This window comes from Papaver somniferum, chromosome 3 (genome assembly GCF_003573695.1).
Source record: "Papaver somniferum cultivar HN1 chromosome 3, ASM357369v1, whole genome shotgun sequence".
In the NCBI taxonomy this organism is placed as follows: Eukaryota; Viridiplantae; Streptophyta; class Magnoliopsida; order Ranunculales; family Papaveraceae; genus Papaver; species Papaver somniferum.
The window spans coordinates 115,060,993-115,068,447 of NC_039360.1; positions in this window are offsets into that span (position 1 = coordinate 115,060,993).

The following is a 7,455-nucleotide window of genomic DNA, read 5'->3' on the forward strand; positions in this document are numbered from 1 at the left end:
AGAACACATAAGAATGTGATTCGAAGAAATTATCTTCTATAGATTATGTACAAGAAAACTTATAACAATTCTCTCTTTGTTACCCTCACAAGTCTCTAGGTAAATAACCTTAAACTATTTTCTAAGCTTGGTTTTTCAATATTATTGCCTCACAAACTTCTTTGTAGGTGATTTGCCTCACAAACCTCCCTCTATAGGAGTCCAATTTTGTGCACACTCCTATATAAAGTGTGCACATAACAAACTGATCTCATTGGTCCCTCTAACAAACCGTTATCACCTTTTATTAAATTAATTTTTTATTACATTTTTAATTTAATATAAATTTATAAAAGGCAATTAAACATGATTCTAACCTAAATTGCAGCCTTATCAAATAAGGCAATTAATTTATTTGGGAATGAGCCGAGCTCTGTAACATCAAATTATCTATGTTTTCATAAGTAACATCATGTTCCTTCCATAACTTCCATCTGTATAGTCTAGTATTGGAAAACATAATTAATCATGTTCCGAGACTTCCTAGCTGGTCATCATCGTATTTTTGAATGTTTGGGTTTTGGCTTAGGAGCCTTGTGGTGCAAAGATATTTGTGTATTAGGAGAAATTGAAGACACGGTTTAGATTCATTCGAAGGATGGATTAAGTAATATCAAAAGAATGCATCGTGAAATCAGCTTGATACCAAGATCAATGTATTTCGATCGTTTCTCAATTCTTATTGATCTTCATTGGATCTTTCTTAGATGTTCTTAAATCAATATTCATAATTTTGCATATGATATATATATATATATGAAAAAGAACTGAAAACATTATGTCGATGATATATGAACTTATCAACTAGTGCTTGATTGAATCACTAATTTTTCATAGTTTATTTTTTGGATTGACATTCGTTAGCAGATTCGGTAAATACTGAGTACACTGTTAATTAAGAAAACATTAGATATTATTGCCTTTATTAGATTTGATAAATTGAATTAAAACAAAATAAAAATTAATTTAATAAAATTGGATAACTACCGTTAAGGAGGACCAATGAAATTAGTTTGTTAAAGAGTGTGCACAGAATTGGACTTCCTCTCTAGTCTAGGTGTGTCTGTACCACAAATCACACTATCTAGATCTCTTTATCTGTGAGCTAAACATCTGGTTTCTCAAACATTCTAGGTATCTATTTCCTTATGTAGGAATAATTCCTTTTCTAGGTATATTTCTCTTTCTAGGAATATTTCCATGTATAAGAGTATTTCCTTATCTAGGAATAATTCATTTTCTAAGTACATTTCCCTTTCTAGGAATATTACCTTGTCTAGGAAATATTCCTTTTCTAGGTATATTTCCCTGTTTAGGAATATTACCTTATCAAGAAATATTACCTAAAAATAAGTATTCCTTCCTAAAGTATAAATTTATCATCAATATAACTTGAGGATTGCTAAGTTCCCAAAAGATGAAAAATACATTAGATATTATTACCTTTATTAGGTTTAATAAATTGAATTAAAACAAAATAAAAATTAATTTAACAAAATTGGATAACTACCGTTAAGGAGGACAAATGAAATTAGTTTGTTATATGCACACTCTTTAAAGGAGTGTGCACAAAATTTGACTCCCTCTCTAGTCTAGGTGTGTCTGTACCACAAACCACACTATCTAGATCTCCTTAGTTATGAGCTAAACATCTGGTTTCTCAAACATTCTAGGTATCTATTTCCTTATCTAGGAATAATTTCTTTTCTAGATATATTTCTCTTTCTAGGAATAATACCTTGTATAGGAGTATTTCCTTATCTAGGAATAATTCCTTTTCTAAGTATATTTCCCTTTCTAGAAATATTACCTTGTCTAGGAAATATTCCTTTTCTAGGTATATTTCCTTGTTTAGGAATATTATCTTATCAAGAAATATTGCCTAAAAATAAGTATTCCTTCCTAAAGTAGAAATTTATCCTCAATATAACTTGAGGATTGTTAAGTCCCCCCCACCCCCACCCCCCACCAAAAAAAAAGAAAAGAAAAAAGAACTCCTGTGAAAGTTAGAACTGGAGATAAGGGAACTTGAGAGTTCCTTTCTCCTTGGTGAACCATCTCGCCTTGATGGGAACTTGACCTTCACATACAATTAGAAAAGCGGCATTCTCTACTCGTCTTGTTTTAGTCACTCTTCGCTCCATAATACAATTGTCCTCGATTGGTTCTTCTCGATCAAACCACAATTCTTCTACATGTGGCAATATCATCTTGTCATCCTCACCATCATCTTGTAGCAGCAGATCAAACAACTTCAAGTGTTCGATATTAGTAACCGAGCACATTCTAAGATAAGGTAGTAAATCAAGACAAAAGGCTTTGTTACCAATCTGATCGAAAATACAAAGCGATCCACACCTGAATGGCTTCAACTTCTTACCTTCCCCATCTAATTATTCCTTATCTAACTTATCCATACCATGGTCATCTTGTTCTTTTAACATATTTCAATTTTCGAGTAACTCACCAAGTTGTTTGTAGAGAGATCTAGTGAATACCATAAACCACATGAATTTTTCCTAAAAGAAGCTAACCTGCTCTGATACCAACCAGACACATATGATCTCTGTACCTTAGTGACTATTATTATAGAGGCAGGAATTCAGAATAATAATAGTCGAAAACTAGAAAACATAATAATAAGAACGTGATTCGAAGAAATTATCTTATCTAGATTATGAACAAGAAAATTTATTACAATTCTTTCTTTGTTACACTCACAATCTCTTTAGGTAAATAACCTTAAACTATTTTCTAAACTTGTTTTTACAATATAATTGCTTCATAAACTTCTCTCTAGGTGCCTCCCTCTCTAGTCTATGTGTGTCTGTATCACAAACCACACTATCTAGATCTCCTTAGCTATGAGCTAAACATCTGGTTTCTCAAACATTCTAGGAATCTATTTCCTTATCTAAGAATAATTCATTTTCTAGGTATATTTCCCTTTCTAAGAATATTACATTGTCTAGGAGTATTTCCTTATCTAGGAATATTTACTTTTATAAGTATATTTCCATTTCTAGGAATATTACCTTGTCTAGGAAATATTCCCCTTTTAGGTCTTATTTAGGAATATTATCTTGTTTAGGAATATTGCATTATCTAGGAATACTGCCTAAAATCGGTATTCCAATTCCTAAAGTAGAAATATATCCTCAATATAACTTGAGGATTGCTAAGTTCCCAAAATAGGAAAGATACACTTGTATCATAGATACTTAAAATGGAGTTTCTCCGTTTTGAAAACTAACTCCTTTGCCAAATGGCAATAACATCATCCGCTCCCATACTTATCATAGCAATCTTATCTAGGGGTGCCAACAGGTCCAATTGGGTCCGGGTAGTATACTACTCGGAACCGGTTATTTTATTCAGTTCCGAGTCCTAACGCTTCCAGATCCGGTTCCTAAATTAATGGACTCGGAACTAGACTCGCTAAAAACACTAAATACCCGTTGGGTCCTGGTATTTATCGGATCTTTTAAAATTATCTATATTTCCTGCTAAATGTGTTCTGTATTTGTCATGTTGACTTGAAACTAATAAATTTTTATATAAAAGTTAATGTTAATTCTATATAAATGTTCTAATTAAGGTTAAACGTAAGAAAATAAATGAAAACCGAAAGCAAAAGTAAACGAAATCTTTGCATTTTAGACAAAATTAACATATAAAAAAAATAATCAAATACCCGATACCAGGCGAGTAATACCCGTTTGGAACCGAAAGCGGTTCTACTACTCGGGTTAGCGATACTGCTAACGGGTCTAATTTTAAGACATGATCTGATTCATCCGGGTCCGGTGTGATTCCGAGTAATCGGGTACCCGTTGGAAACCTTACTCTTATCTAGATTCAACTTCGTACCCGTAAGTATTTCGAAAACTAAAAGAATAATAAATAACTTTCTTAACTCCTCAACGCTAGCATCAATAAATAAGGGTATCATCAACAAATTGTAAATGACAAAATCATAATACCATTCTCCGTATCCTGAAACCATGTGAGTGACCTATTTATATCATGTCATCCATCAACTCCAAAAGGACCTCAATCACCAACAAAAATAACTAAGGATATAAAGATTCTCCTTGTCTAAGCCCCTTAGAGGGATTTAATTTCTCCATAGAACCACCATTTATCAAAGCCGACAAATGATTCAAAGAAATGCACCAACGACTCCATTTATTGCTAAACCCATGCTCTTGCGAAATACAGAAAAGAGCCTTCTAATTGTCATTATCAAAAGCTTTTTCCATATCAATTTTACATAGAAACCCTAGTTTCTTAGCTGTAAATCTACTATCAGCACACTCACTAGCAATAAGGTCCCATCCAAAATTTGTTTATCGTAAATAAAATCTCCTTGATAGTCAGAAATAAGCCCCGACATAACTATCTTAAGTCTCTCAAACAACAGTCTCGAGAGAATTTTATACACACTACCAATAAGACTCGGAGGTTTGAAGTCAGAGGAGTACAAAAGTCCTCTTTTTTGGGATCAAAGTAATAAAAGAACAATTATCTCTCCGGTCTCCAATTAATCCTCTTTTTTAGGATAGACTAGAAGTTCAATTTTTAGAGTTTTAATAGGTTAAGAAAGTTGCCTAAGGGTAGTATTTTTTTTTTATATATATTTTGTTAAGTTTATGATTTGTTTTGGATGACTAATTTATATAAGGAGCTCCAAAAACAAAAATAGGGATTGTTTTTGATAAGTAACAAAATCTGTTTTATTATACTTACTCGAGTTTAATTCTGATTTTTATTTGTAGTCACGGAATCAAGGTCTAAATAATTATCATTGTTCATAGTCGTTATTTGATGTATTGTAGAAGTGGTGGTAAATAAGATTCGATTCTCGAACTTGTAAAGACTAGATTTTGAACTTAAATTTGGAAAACTAAACAAAGAAAACTCAATTGAAAGGTTGGTATTAAGATTGTAGAGAGACTGGAGCTAAGGATTCCACTATTTACCAATTTCATAGTGATCTAAATTCACTAATTATAATCATGCGATTTTTACTCGTTTAATTTGATTCTCAAATATTGCAAAAGTAGATTTTTAGAAATAACAATTGTCGATCAAAAGTATGGAACATCAAAACACTAGCTAAGCATGCTTCATCAATTGAAAGCACAATTTTTTTTAACAAAAGTCATAAAATCATTTTTTATCTAGGAAAATAATCATAAATATAATTGCACAAATTAAATAAAATAGGAAATACCCCTTTTCATTGGTGAAATAGATTGATTTAGCTCATCTTGTTGGAAACACACTCAAAATATGAATTCATTGCTCAAAAGGATTCCCCTTTTATAGAATCCACTGTTACAGAGAACCCTAACAGAAGTGTTGCGAACTCAAAATAATTGTTGGAAAAATTGTTAGAAATGTATTGAGTTTGAAAGTACAGGCAACAAAATTAATTACTATCTTTTGGGTCAGCGACTGACTTTGATCGTCTTATGTTCTTCAGCTTCTTCTTCCTCGCCTGCAACTAAGGTTCTTCCTTAGATTGTTCTTTCTGTTCCGAACCTGCTCTAAACTTCCCCCAAAACCTCGACTCCTTTTTGTGAGTCCCGCCTCCTTTTATATACGCAATAGGACCAATAAATCCCGAGAATATCTTCTCCTTTCCTCCAAGCAAAGTCACAGGACATTTCCTTTTCTTTCTTCTCCTTTTATATACTACAGATGATATCTTTCCCTTATCTCCATAAAGCTGCCGATTGTTCAACTAAAAACCCGATAATTCTTCCACTTCCCTGTTTTTATTTTAACATAGATTTTACTCCCTTTTTAAGCTCCCAAACACGTCATTCAATACCTGTATATGGTAAGAAGATTATCTTGTACCAAATCCCTTGAAAATCTTAACCAGAACTATTCGAAATCACGGCCAGAAAACTTCGCAGCTTCAACTAAAGTCTTCCCCTGTTTAATGTGATTCACCTATTTCTTCGATTCAAATCATCTTACCACCCCTGTTACAACCAAACAGGATCATCCCAACTCCACAGAGAACCCAAATCCGACTAGAACTCTCCCGTTTACAGATAAAACTCCGAAACTTTCCCACTCCCCTGATTTACTTCAACTCGAGTTTCTAGCCAAATCCAGCCCAATAAAATACCCAAAAATTCCTTGTATATCCATAACAGATCCATTCCATGAATATCAGCGTTTGAATCTCATTAATATCCTGCCAAACTTCCAACCCTAATTCTGCCGAGGAGAAGAACCAAATTTCCCGCCAATTTTCAGAATTTGAAAAGGTAGGGGATGAGTGCCCTTAACGATTGGTGGGGTGCGAATAACAATGTGGGTGCCCCTTAGTAACTTGGGGCACCCCTTATCCACTGCCGGGTTACCTTTAGCAATTCTTCTAGGCTGTAAATATAACTTTTCTATGGCGTCTCAAACATACTTCCGAGGTGCCTGTAGTGCGTCTTCTGGGTGCCTTTATCAGTTTTCTCCCAGGATCACTTTTCGAGCCAATTTCTCCGCAAAAGCTTATTTCTCCAAACCACCCACAAAGACATAAAATATCCAAATAAGTACAAAATCGAGCACTAACAATATACATAATTGAGATCAAAATAGACACATAAATGCGTCTATCATTATTCCTTGGAATAATTCGAGGTATGAACAAACCATTTCTTTTCTTTGTTTCAATAATGTCGACTGCATTAGTTGGTTACCATAGGAAAGTCAATCTTAAAATTAATAAGATGTTACTAAGACGAGTAGTCAAGGTTAATAAGATCGTCAAGACGAGATGTGATAAGATGTGAAGATGTGATTTAATTAAAGAAGAAGATTCTGGAAGAGGCTCCTAGAATGATTCAACAACATTGAAGAAGTCACAAAAAATTATATCTAAACCGTGCTCGCTTATTGAAGAAACGAATACCTAAGAAGACGATACTGTATACATGTTTTTCCGTCATGAGAAGGATGCACAAAATCAAGTTATTGTTGAGAGATGTACGACTCCAATCTTAGGTAAATAATATGATGACGAGGAGTATGTGAAATCTGTTTATCTAAATGACGAAACACATACCATTGTTTACAAACAAAAATTATTCAAGGAGGGTACATGATTTTCCTCGGCTCAATGGTTAGTCATCTAATCCTGATAAATAACTTATGTGATACAACCATGGTTCGATTTGGTAATTCTTGATATTGATGAGTTTCCTTTGCCCGAGAGTAAGCTAGTTGATTATTGTGATATGCAAATGGTCTCCAATATCTACCATAACAAGGGATTTTTTTCTTGAACTAGCTTACGGAGATTCATTTTGGGATCCACAATATCTCATGTTTCTATATAGGGTACAATCTTTTTTTACGATATCAATTCATGTGTATGAAGATTGTCATCAACGAGTTACA